Source organism: Phoxinus phoxinus (genome assembly GCF_949152265.1).
Source record: "Phoxinus phoxinus genome assembly, chromosome: 7".
Taxonomy (NCBI): Eukaryota; Metazoa; Chordata; class Actinopteri; order Cypriniformes; family Leuciscidae; genus Phoxinus; species Phoxinus phoxinus.
Genome location: NC_136882.1, coordinates 12600985 through 12615315, shown reverse-complemented (window position 1 = coordinate 12615315; position 14331 = coordinate 12600985).

Genomic DNA, 14331 nt, shown 5'->3' with positions numbered 1-14331 from the left:
ACTCATTGTAATTGAGTTTTTGTACTCTAAAAAATGTATTCGTCACACCAACCGCAAGACAATTTAAAACGAACAAGTGGCAGAAAAATGTGATTAAAATGCTGGGTAGTTTAAATTAGTCGAAATTGTGGTCACCTTTCACTTATGTAAATAAGCAATCATTGTGGTGTTTTTTAAATAGATAAAATGAACAAAAGATCAACATGTTAGCTAGCCGCATATTGACTAAATTTTACAGTTTAGTCTCACTATTTATCAAAACAATATATCCCCCAATTTATTCCAATAAATGTGTGGGTTAACAAAGCACTAAAATTGTTATTGATATATAAACAAACCGGTAACACTTTACAATAAGGTTTCATTAGTTAATTTATAAGCAATTATGAATCATTTCAACATTTACTAATACATCATTAACATCAAAAGTTGTATTTGAGAACATTAGTTAATGCTCTGTGAAGTAACAAGAACAAATAATGAACAACTGTATTTTTATTAACTAACATTAACAAATATGAATAAATACTGTATTGCTCATTGTTAGGTCATGTTCGTTATGAACTAATGTTAACAAATGAGATTGCAAAGTGTAACCAACAAACCTTTATTCTTCTGGAGTATCCATCACTCCAGTGGACTTTAGTGCAGGTTATAGACGCCATAGCATTGTCAATGGCAAATTTAATATTCTTATCAATTTTACGCTCCATCCGTCTGGACAATTTGTGGCTCAGTTCCTTGTGGGTGTAATTCTCATGGCATGGTAAAGTGGAGCAGACAGGAGATTACTGCCCCACAGCAAAGAAACCGGAGCCAGCGAGACAGGAGTGACTTTGGGAGGGATAGCGGATGTGTGTCCCGCAGCACATTATACCCTCTCTCTGAGGAGGACATGGCGCATCCCGGGGCGTTATTCTCGTTAAGGTTATTAGGGAGATGTTTTCCTACAATCAGCAAGGTTGGCAACAGGGACTAGCACTAAATGTGCTAATAATGGTAATAAGCCCACTGGTGATCCATCTTGCCCCGAGCACACAGACCAATTCTGCCCTGCAATAATGAGACAAAACTACACTTTTATTTGCTATACAGGGTGTCTTTAAAGTATATTAAAATCTCCATTTCATATTAGATAGAATCTTTCTCTGTGCGTTTGGAGAAGTCCCACAGAGAGTCCCTCTGAAACATTTATCTATCCGCTCTGTTCGTGGATTTGCCCGAGGCTGGCAGGCGTTTAATGCTAATGTGCTAACTATGTTTCCAGACAGCAGCTAATATAAAGTAAGATATCTCATCTGTGAAATTAGATACTTTCACTAGTATAGTGTGGATGTTTAGAGGAGGTGTACTGATCCAGAATTCACTGCTAGTCATTTTGTGTTGTGCGATCAAAACCAGCTTTATCTAAAGGGATAGTTCACATAAAAAAAAAAAGATAATTCTGCCATTACTTTCCTTCATCAGTGGAACACATAAAGAGATGTTTAGCCAAAGAAGTCTGTGGGAGGAACAAAATGAATTTAAGAACAATTTAAGAACAATTTAAGACATTAAGAATAAAAGTTGCACAGATGATAAAAACTTGAATTACATGGATCATGTCACTTCATAACTGCATAGGCCTATCTGGCATTTAAAAATCATACAATTTTGCATAGGCTACAAAAACAAAACAGAAAAAAAGAACAAGAAAAAGATAAATTATTTACTATTATTCATATTAAAGGAACATTCAACTTTTTTTTGGAAATATCAGGCTCATTTTCCAGCTCCCCTAGAGTTAAACAGTTGAGTTTTACCGTTTTCGAATCCATTCAGCCGATCTCCGGGTTTGGCGGTAGCACTTTTAGCATAGCTTAGCATAGATCATTGAATCTGATTAGACCGTTAGCATCGCTCTCAACAAAAAAAAAGACCAAAGAGTTTAGATATTTTTCCTATTTAAAACTTGACTCTTCTGTAGTTACATCGTGTACTAAGACCGACAGAAAATGAAAAGTACCATGGGTGCAGCAGGCGCAATGATATTACACAGCGCCTGAAAATAGTCCCCAGCTAGGTAACTTCCAACGTGACCGGCACTAAGTTTGTAATATCATTGCGCCTGCTGGTGCGGCAGAACAGTTCCTTGATTATTACGCAGGAATGAGAGTATAGTTCCTACATATTGGCCTAGAAAATCTCAACTTTTCATTTTCTGTCGGTCTTAGTACACGATGTAACTACAGAAGAGTCAAGTTTTAAATAGGAAAAATATAGAAACTCTTTGTTAATTTCTTTTGAGAGAGATGCTAACGGTCTAATCAGATTCAATGATCTATACTAAGCTATGCTGAAAGTGCTACCGCCAAACCCGGAGATCGGCTGAATGGATTCGAAAGCAGTAAAACTCAACTGTTTAACTCTAGGGGAGCTGGAAAATGAGCCTATTTCCAATAAAGAGGAGTGATCCTTTAAGTTAACATTTGCCTTTTTATTTATATTTCTGCTTTTCTCTTTGAAACCATGTCTGGCATTAAAAATGGAAGTTGTGATAGTCTTTTCTTTCCTGTTGTGACCTATGTTGGAGTGAAACGGCTTCTCGAAGAAGAATAAATGTAGGGCGGCACTTGATTTTGTCTATCGGGAATACACAGATAAACTATTCAGGCCACCAAAGTGTTCACCAAATCTGCTTTTCCCGAAGGCTAGCGCATCTGCGTTCTTAAAACTCCAGCAGCATGACAACGGGCTGAGCGTTTATTTCACGAGGAGCGTTTGCTGTTTTTTACCGGTCACAGAGAGTTGAAGAATGGTCAACTTTGGGTAAACATCACTGTCAACCAGCCGTCCAATCACAGTGGAGGATGGGGCGGGACAAATACAACACCAACCAACCGCCACATTCCGCTTGTCAACAGACAACAACAACAAGCATCATTTATAACAAAAGCCTGACCAAAAATGTTACATTTTATTTCGAAACAATACAGAAACAAACCTTCTGGGAAATGAGATACATACAAGTAACAAGATACGAGTAATTCCGTATCATAGCAAGCAAAGCTTCTCAACTGAAAAACAAAACAAAACTCACAGCTATGCATTTTCAGCAGAGCGCCTATAGCGTTTTCAGAAAAGGATTTGCTGACCTTATAATAAATTCTGCAATACTCCATTAAAAAAAAAACAAGAATTGTCTAATTTAATTTCGTGCTGACTTTAAAAAAATGCAAGGCTATATAGATATCAACATATAATACATTATGCATTGTAAAATGAATCACCTTAGATCCAGACTGCCAAATCATCTTTATGCCACTATACAATGTAAGTGTTCAAGACATGACTTTTAACCAGACAGACGTATAGCTGTATGCAAACAAGGAGAGGGGATTCTGGGTCTCATCACACTGATTTAGCGGCCACATCTTCATGGTGATGAATGCGTTTTGCTTGAGTGTTCTGGACTAGGTGGCAGGGAGCTAATATATCAAGTGACTGACTCCACTCCATCTGCCCATGAAGAAGAATACAGCCCCAGAGTGTCCCTGGCCATACTGCACTGGGGCAACCAGGGATTATGGGTAATGAGAGATTATCACCCCTGTTGAGTTTGTCTCACACACACACAGAGAGAGAGAGCGGAGTACAGCGACATATTCTGCATGAGTGCTTGTCACACACACCGTTAAAGACCACATAATTAATCAGTTCAATGCATGGAGTGGCACACAATGACACTCTCAGCCCTTGAAATGATCAAGTGAGGTGCTGCATTTCCAAAAAAAAAAAAAAAAAAAACGGGGTCGCAGTGCCAGGTCTTCTTCTGCACTGTAGTAACTACAGCCCCAGGGTTAAACCGAGGCCAGAATTATTCAACTGAGGCAAATGAAAGGTATTTGCATGGGGAATTAGAATCATTAAAGGCAGAAGGGCATCGAGAGGACGAGTCCTTCATAGAGGGAAACGCAGTCCTTCATAAACAGAGAAAGTCTAGACTGACTTTGTGTACCAGGTCTCAGTACAAGCCATGTAATTATAGCAATTCCAGCAAAGATGCATGGGAATTAACCGCATTCTCCGTTAATTACGAAAAGCGCTGGCACAGCAGAGTGAAGAACCTGTGATTGAGTCCGTTTTATCCACAAAAAATAGGTTTCTTGAAGCCATTGTGTTCCAAGTGTCCCAGAATGGGACATTAATGTGTCTAATAAGCTCTTTTTTTTAACGAAATCCCATTATCATAATGGAATGACTTGATCAGTGCGCAAAAACGAGCATCTAAAAGTGTGTTTTTTTTACAACTCACCAAAACCAAAAGTATATTATCTGATATCTTCAGTGACATTCAAGAGCAAAGATAAGTGTGATTGTCTCAATCTTTGAGGTCTTTAATTTTTTTTAACATGACATTAATTGCTTTTTTTTCCCCACCACAGTGTGAGCAAATTTGTCAAAAGGGGGATATTTTAAACATCCAATTATCTGCTGCTCGTTGGCCAATCTCAATCAGTGTTGAAGATGGTCCTGATAGAGTGGTACATTTATTTATTTAAATGAACAATAATGAAGGTGACCAATTAACATGAAAAGGCTAAATCTGAACCTGCTCCGTGGTGGTCACACCAGCTGGAATGAGCTGCCTTTTAACAGTCGCATATGCAATTAACGTTCACATTTGTAATGCAGGACGAGTGTGACCGTGTGATTTCTGAACCAGCTGGATTGTTTCTGAACAATTAAAAAATGCGAAGAGGATCTTTTGTGTCCTAGGACGTGCTTGCTGATGTTCCCATTAAGACCTCTGTGACATATTTCACCATTTGTCTTGGGGAAGGATTTTAAATTTCCCCAAGAAATGATGTTCTTTGATTTTGCCCGTGACACAAATTGAACCCCATTAAACCTTACGCCTCACTGATGTCACGGAGATAACTGCTAACACTGCCTAAGGGCATGATGGGACAGTTATGCACATGATTACCTCGTTCTGCTGAAGATATTTCCGTGTTCTCTGTCTTGTGAACCTTATAAATGATAGCACTCTAGAGAATACAAGGTTTTACATGAATCTCTAATTCGACACAATTTGTGGCTCATTATGTGGACAGAAGACAGTCAACTAATGAAAAGGTGGATAAACACTACAAATTGGGGGAATTTAAACAGATGCTTTACACAACTACAAAATTAAGGTTTCATTCAATCTTCATTTAAAAAATCTGTCAGATTATTATAACGTGTCAGTTGACTATATTACATTACTATTCAACTGGGCTCTATTACATTCAGGACAGCAAGGAGCCTGAAGCAAAACGAATGATAACGTTCTGCTTACTATAAGCACGTGCTGCACCTCTGTTTGTCGTCTGCCACTTTAAATGCTTAAAAGGTTAGTTCACCCAAAAATGTCATTAATTGACCCTTCGCAGGGAGCTTGATTGACAGGTGATCTGACCAATCATACTTTGCCATCCGCCATTTTGTCCGACAAAGTAGTCAGGAGAGTTAGTAGATTAACATGGGAGGATTTGAACTTGAAAAGCGGAGTGTACTGACGCCTTTCCGCGGTTAAAACAAGATTCCTCCTGATGTTCATTCATGTTTATTTGATGCTATAAATGAACTAGAAGGAAGAGATGATCGGTTCACGAGCAGATTTAACTGATGCTCTACAGCGATCTGTCAGACACAATAAACAGCCACAAAACGGTATTTATTGTTTACATTTTTTTTAATCAAATTTGAAAAATGAGACTTGTTTAATGTTTAATATCAAAAGTAACCGAAAAGTAACCTGGTCTGTCCTGTCTGTCCGTGTGTTGTCGGTGTCCTCTCTGCTCCGCGATGTATTTTGCACTGCGTGAGAACATGGTGTGGCATGAGAGCGGCGTAGCTTGTCGGACATAGCGACAGTAACTAAGGGGGGCGGGTTTTTGCGAACGGTCAATTACTCGCCTTCATGTTGTTTCAACCCCGTAAGACTTTCGTTCATCTTCGGAACACAAATGAAGATCATTTTAATGAAATCTGAGAGATTTCTGTCCGTCCATTGACAAATACGCAACTACCACTTTGCTTCAAAAAGTTCATAAAGAGATCATAAAAATAATCCATATGAATTGTGAGGCTTAGTCCAAACTTTCTGAAGAGAATCGATCGCTTTATATGATGAACAGATTTAATTTATGCTTTTATTCACGCATAAACACTGATCAGTGAACATAAACAGAAGCTCAACCGAATCTGCTTGATGCGAGAGAATTAACCTCATTGGCTCTCGCATGTCAAGCAAACATCCTTTAGCTTCCGTTTACCACAACTACATGTGAATAAAAATTAAATTAAATATCTTCATCATATAAAGTGGTAGCTGTCAATGGAGAGAAAGAAATATCTCAGATTTCATCAGAAAGATCTTAATTTGTGTTCCGAAGATGAAAGAAAGTCTTACGGGGTTGGAACAACATGAGGCGGGCGAGTAAATTATGAAATATTTTTTATGTTTGTGTGAACTATTCCTTTAAGCTCTTTAAAATCGAGTAGATTCTGATTGGCTGTCGATGTTATCATCCTGGAAAAATTGTGATTCCAATGATATAATTCATCTGTGTCCTTATTGTTATAGTTATGGTGTGGATATTCTCATAGAATTAAAGATTATTCAAACTTTAAAGTTATCGTTATACTTATTGTCTCTATTGTTATTGTCCTTGGTGTGAACAGGCCTAAATTGATGGCACATAATTGGAAACATTTTATTTCGATGGCCCCGTTTGAACATTCCCTTGACTATAAGTAACTTTGCAACTACATGTCAACAAACTCATTAGATGTTTAGAAGCTGTCTGCTTAATATCTGCTCTATCTTTGTGTGATGGTCCTCCAACAGACATTCTACTGTAATTAATATAAGTAACTTTGCAACTATATGTCAACTTATTCTAACCCTACCAGCCTACTAATACTCTAATGAGAGTTAAAAGACATGTAGTTGCAACGTTACTTATAGTCAACAGAACGTGTTAAAGGGACAATTCAAAGAAAGTGACACCAAATAATGTAATAGTAATTTTTCCTTGTGGACTGATATGATATACCCCCACACTAAAACAATTGTTTTTCTCAGACAGATCGCAGAAGACACAAGCAAGTTCTCCCCCATGGAGTAATTCAGTAAGTATTAACAAAAAGGAGAGAAGCAAAAAATAAACATTTAAGAGCTTTCTGAGACTCTTGAGATTTATCACTACCTGAGGGTTACGCTTCTACACAACCATCTGGAGGAGAGGCAGACACTGAAGATGGACACATCCTCCCACGAATACATACTTTATTTGAAGAAACATTCTTTTTTGATTTTACCACAGGATTTTCATGGAGCGGTTTCTAAAATGAATTTGAACTAACTTTCATTGGAGTATTAGTAGACTGTTGGTAGCACTTTATTTTACAGTCCTGGTTCGCATGTACTACATAATATGTTCTTATACTACTAACCCTGAACCTACCCCTTTAAACCTAACTTTAACCCATGTTTTACAAGTATTTTCTACTGTGTAAAATCTGTAAGATCTTGTTATTTGTCTTCAAAGCCCTTAACCGATCTATTGCTTCCGTTTCCCTTCTAGAAACTTGAGATCTTGCGACCTACTCACAGTTCCTAGAGTTGAACTTAAAAATCGCGGTGATCGAGCTTTCGCTACTGCTGGACCGAAACCCAATATTATTGAAACCCAATAATATAATTTACTCACTCTCATGCCGTTGAAAACTTGTATGCCTTTCTCTCTTCAGTGGAACACAGAAGAAACTAAATTGGTCCAAGCTAAATTAGAACCCATGTATATCATTATATGGACGAAACACTGTGACTGTGTTTGTTACCTGCCATTGGCGGTTAAACATACATTGAGACATTATATTTTTGAGGAGGCTCTCGGCCTCCCTTTTTTCGTCTGATGGATCATAACTGGCCATATACAGAAAGAAAGAAAGAAAGAAAGAAAGAAAGAAAGAAAGAAAGAAAGAAAGAAAGAAAGAAAGAAAGAAAGAAAGAAAGAAATTGTCTATATTACAATGTATTACATTACATGATAACAAATGTCTAGACAAACAGACTGAGATTGTCAGATGGATTTCAGAGTGTAGCTCTTATCTTCAGTGTCTAACAGATTTCAATAATGTCAGGTAATCCCACCATCAATTGTCAGTACACTAACAAAGTTGCTGTGTTACTCTAATTTGCATTTAATTGAGGGTTAATGCAGCTGTTCCTCTGAACAGAAGTCTGGTCTGCAGGCAAATTCTCAAATGCAAAGGTCTTTGCTGGAGTGATTGCATTTAGATTGCACAATACATCAACCTGTATGCCTTCTGTGCCACACCTGTGACAGTTTCCACCAGTGTGGATTGTAAAGTCTACTTGGCATCATGGCAGTGATGAGACGATTACTAGAATATAGCAGAATTCTCAATTCAACTGAACTCATTGGTTTAAATATATATATTCATGTCTTCCTGTTATTTATGTAGGTCGCTGTTTTTTTCTTAAAGTATACATTTATGAAATGGGCAAACAAATTGCCCCCTTTTCTATAGTAGCTGGTACTGGCATTGGCTTGAAAACCCTCTTTCTGTCTACATTTGTTTCCGTCTACACTCTTAAAGGTTCTTTAGTGGCATCTTGTAACGTGTAGCCTATGCTCTGTTTTGGTTTTATTGTTTTGTTTCTGTTTTTCCTGTTTGCCTGTAATTTGATGATAGCGGTGTCTGAAATCACCCCCTATACCCTTAAATATGGCACTATTTGAGGGAACAGCCATTTGTAGTGGTGTCTGAAACCACAGTGGACGTTATAGTGCACCGCAATATCGAGTGCACAACTGATGTACGCTCAACGGCTAGAGATTAATTAAACAATATAATAATCAATTAAAAAGGAATGGATACCTGTATGATATTATTTTGTAGCCACATTTGACCAGCGGTTTGTAAAATGAATGGATGGTTCAGCTGCGGACGCCATCTTCTGGTCAGATGCGGGAATTCATTCAACGCACGACTCTCACAGTGGGTATTACCCATCATTATGGGTAATACCCAGAAATATACATATATTTCTATAGACGTTGAGCGTACATCGGTTGTACACTCGATATTGCGGTGCATTGAATGAGTGCACTCGATAACATCCACTATGGTTTTGGGCACCTCTACAAATGGCTGTTCCCTCAAATAGTCTGCATACAAAAGCGCACACTCTCTTCAGTATTTTGAATTATTTCACAATCGCTAAAAAGGTGTCTTCTATATAGTATGTGTCACAGTGCTGCATGGGGCACATTCAAAAGGAGTTCAAAAAGTCGAAGAGATCCAAACAATAGAGGTTTATTCCAGAAGATGAAGGTACACGCGCACACCAGGTAACACAAACAATACCGGACACTAGACAGAACACAGGCAGGAACTTAAATACACAGTGATGATTAACAAACGACTAGCAGCTGTGATGAAAGTGATTAGTGTCCATGGTGACAGATCAGTGGTGGGAAACACAGACAGGGAATCACATGTGAGGAATGTAACTGTGACATAACGCCCCCTCCTGGAAGGCCTCACACGTAACAAAAGAGATGAAGGTGGGGGTTTGGGAGGAGGAGGAGGAGGAGCAGGCGGAGGGCTGGCAACAGGAGTGGGCGAAGGGCTGGAGAATGCAGGCAGATTACCTGGAGAAGAAGAGCTTGACAGAGTGGTGATAGGTCCAGAGGGAAGGATGATGACCCATGGTGGAGCTGATGGAGGGAGGAGGCATGTAGGCTAAAAGGCAAGAGGTTTTTTGGCGATGACGGATAGATGTGGAACCGATGGTGGAGGATGACTGGGAGGAGACGGAAGTTCGACGAGCCATGGTGGAGCAGATCGTGGTGAGAGCCTGGGAAGTGCCTTGAGCAGGGGCGTGATGGAACGTGCCCAGGCCACAGCCAGAGTAGTGCCCCATGGTGCCGTTGACAGAGGGAGGAGCCATGGAGGATGTGGCGAGGGACGTGAGAGAACGGCGCGAGACCGGTGGCGTGATTAATGATGAACGACACCTGTGAGGCGGACCGGTTTCGTATCTCTCACGAAGGAGCGGAGGCATAAAGGAGGAACAACGACTGTGAAGATGGAGAACAGGCCTGATTTTATTTGATGTGTTGTTTCTGTTTTGTGTGGCCAGCAGTCGTCCGCGAGAGGCTGATGTCTGACCTCGGTGGAGCCGACGTGCTGACGGAGTCCGGCGAGGCCGAACAGCCGATGGTCCATGCCGAGGTCGAGGGTGGAAGGAGCACAGGTTCAGGAGCCAGGGCAACAGTTCGAGGCAGAGCGTCGCGCACCGAGGCTGCAGGCGGAGCCTCGGGCGCCTCTTGCTCAGGAGAAGATGGCTCCTGACAGGTCCGAGGTGGTACCCCACTACTGAGAGGCAGAGGTGGTACCGAGGGACTGAAGGGTGACAGAGATGACTGGGTGTTACAGATGGCTGGAGACTGGGGAAGAGACTGAAGTCCAATGCAGAAACCTAAAAAAAATAAAGTGTTCAGGATATTTTGGAGAGGTGGTGGGAGAGGGAGGCTGGGTGGGGTGAGGCTAATGAGACAGGCAGATGACTGACAGGTTCATGATTGACAGGTTCGGGCAACAGAACAGGGGCTAGACAAATCTCTTCTCCAAACTCAAAATCAAAAAGTGTTCTTGCCAGAGATGTACTCTCAGTAGCGGAGGAGTGGGCGGGGATCACTTCCGAACCCTCAAAGTCCACCAGTTCTCCCTCGGCGATGGATGGCTCGGCCGGCTCACACACCTGGTCAGGAGCGTGCTGCTCGGGCTCCGTGGCGATGTGGTCCTTGGTCGCTCTTTTGGGCGCGGACGCAGGCTCGTTCATCGCTGCGGACTCCGTCGCGCTACCTGCGGTGGGCTCAGGTCGACAGTCCTCGCCATCTGGGTGGTTCTGGCTGGGCACTGGATGGGGAGTGGGGCAGATGGCAACCTCAATGGTGAACGCAGATCCGCAGGACGCCGGCACCCACGGCTCCCTCGAGGAACCTCCCTGGATAACTGTGCACGTGTGGCAGCGTTGAGTCCGACATGCAGGAACAGGCACAGGCAGTAGTCCGGGAAGGTGGTCTGATGGGCGAGAACCAAAAAGTGTTTCTCGAGGGAGCGTTCTCCCTGCTGGGAAGTCCATGGTGCAAGCAGGGGTGAAAACAGAACAAAAACACAGAACACGAAAACGGGGGGGAAAAAAGAAAATATACAAATGCGTTCTCTGTAGGGATGGCTGACGCGAAACTGACATTCCGAAGCTTTTCACGAGTTTACATGTTAATGAAATCTGATGTAATATTATAATGCGTATTTGGCTTGCTGTCCGGGGGGAGGGCTCCGAGCTCAGAATTCGGCCCGACCCCAGAGTACTCCCCCCATAACTTTAGAGATCATAGGTATCTATGAACGGACCCAGCCGAATGTGGGGTGAAGGGGTGGAGGTGGGATGCTGAGAAATTAGTCATGAGACAGGAGGTAAGGAAAGGCTTTATTTATACTGGCTCCTTCTTGTGCTGATTGGATGATTACCTGAACATGCTCCTCCCGAACTTTGTTACATAAAACTTCATTTCGAGATCCCGAAACGCAGATGTTTCGAAACACTGATCCGAAGCGTGATTCAAAACACCCAAGTCACGTTTCTACAGCTAAATGAAGCTTCGGAGTGTTTCACAAGTTTTTCGACAGGTGAAATGGTCCACCGAATCGGCGTTTGATTGACAAGGTCGGGAACAGACCACACAATCGCATATCTGTATAAAAGTGAAGTCAACGCATCTTGACCTCGTGGGTTTTTGTGAGAGGAGTTTGATTTTGAGATAGCGGATTTTTGGTGATATAGTGACATTTATAGTGCGATTTGTTTAGTTATATTTAGGCTTACATTTAAATTTACACATTGACTTATAGGCTAGAGACAGACAGTATACATATAGTGACACATTAATAGATGCATAGAAATATATATAGACAGATAGATTAATAGATAGATACATAGAAAGATTAAGATTAGATAGATAGATAGATAGATAGATAGATAGATAGATAGATAGATAGATAGATAGATAGATAGATAGATAGATCAGATCAACACCTGCAAGTGACCACTGGGTGTCACCGGTGAGACATGTGTCGGATTGTTACGAAGCCTCGACACAATATGGCACATTTGCTTCAACTGTTTAATTGATTCACGAAGCCTCGATCTGCCCACCACTATTCAAAAGGAGTTCACAAAGTCGAAGAGATCCAAACAATAGAGGTTTATTCCAGAAGATGACGGTACACGCACACACCAGGTAACACAAACAATACCGGACACTAGACAGAACACAGGCAGGAACTTAAATACACAGTGATGATTAACAAACGACTAGCAGCTGTGATGAAAGTGATTAGTGTCCATGGTGACAGATCAGTGGTGGGCAACACATAGACAGGGAATCACATGTGAGGAATGTAACTGTGACCTACCAGAGTCAGTTGCGTCGCTTCACTGCCATTCACAAATCCTCTCCCGTGGCCTCATGGGATAGTAAAGTGTCCGTCATATGCACACTTCAGAATCTCTCCAGAAGTAGTAGGTCATTCGGGAACTTTTTGCCTACTGTTTTATAAGTACTGGGAATTTGGACATACAGTATACTTCATTGGTCACATACTGTTTTTCGCCTACTATATAGTAGGGAAGTGTGCGATTTCCGATGCAGCCCTAGTTACTTTGTGCGTGCCAGTTTGTTCCCTTAGTTACTGATTATGTTCACCTGTTGTTCATTTAGTTATCTCATTACTCTCCCCATGTGTTTAAACTCTGAATTTACTCAGTTCAGTCCGGTATTGTCTAAGTTAAAGACAGTTGTTTCGTTATTCTCCAGCAATCTTCTGAGTGTTTGTTTGGGGATTAAATAGAGTGTTTATTTTGGATTCTCCTTTAATCATGCACTTCTCTACAACCACAACCGTGCTACATCTATGGTTTCATGAATAACTTTTAGCATCAATGCAACCTTTCCATTGCACAAAAGGTTCGTTATAGTCTAAAAAGTTTATTTTGATTTTTCAAATGTTCTTCACACTAAAAAAAAAAAAGGTTATTTTAAAGCTGTGGTCCGTAGTTTTTCCTCTTTGTTGCCATCTCTGTTCAAATGTTTTGAGCAGACTGTGCGGTTGTCAGTCACCGCGCCGGTGTGGATACTGGCATTCGGAATCACAGATTATACTTTTTGGAAGTATGACCAACTTACGTAAGAATTTTTCACCGGAAAATGTCTTTAAATAAGTAACGTCCACTTTTGTCCTGACCAACTAAGGGGGGAAAAGCATTGCAGTAAATCGCGCTGATTAAATCTAATGATTGCTTATCATATCACGTCAAACCGTGAAAATTATACTTTGTTCTCAAATTGTTAATATGAACAAAATCAGCATTGCATGACTACATTTAATTCCCTTCCGATATTTATCCTTGTTTTCGCATGGCCTGGTTGCAGTCTCTTTTTTTCTGTAGCCACTCCGAAGTCTTTTGCATTTTGCATCGGGTGAGTCTCCAGTTGTCACTGGTGATTGTCTTTTAAACCTTTCTGGATCCGAAATCAAATTGATAAGTTTAATTATATCAAGTGCTGTGAGAAAAGGCTATACATCTCCACCTCCAACATCCTCACACGCATTATAGCCTATTAGCCGGGACATCTTCTTTATGTTGACAGATGTGACGTAATGACGCAAAGACATGCTCGAATTTCCCGCGGAAATCCTCCAGTACCACTGGAATTAAAAACATTATTGCAAGCTTACCAATTTAAATCGAGCTAAGGCAAGAAGATAGTTTTGAACACTGTTTAAAAATGTATTTTGGATAATTTTTAACCCAAAAAACTTACAGACTGCAGCTTTAAGAAGTGTTCACCAAATTATTATTTTAGGAACCAAAAATTGTTCTTCTGAAATCACTAAGTGATCATAAGAGTATAGAATTAACAAATGCATAAACTTAGGCCGCATGCTTTGAACTCTATTGATGCCCTTCTTGCACAGTCAAAGATATGAAAGCAACTGAACTGTATTGCTCAATGGCTTGGTAAGGAGAAAAAAAAATCTAATTATCACACTTTTTATTGTAGTTTAATTTTCCTTTGTTCTCAAGTAAAATGGCTCCACTGCATGGGGGATTTGATCAAATGTGTGCCAGTGGAATAATACAACATAGCAGTGTCTTATGAAGTACCGTCCCACAGGGTTAGACTTTGAAGCAGTCTTTGT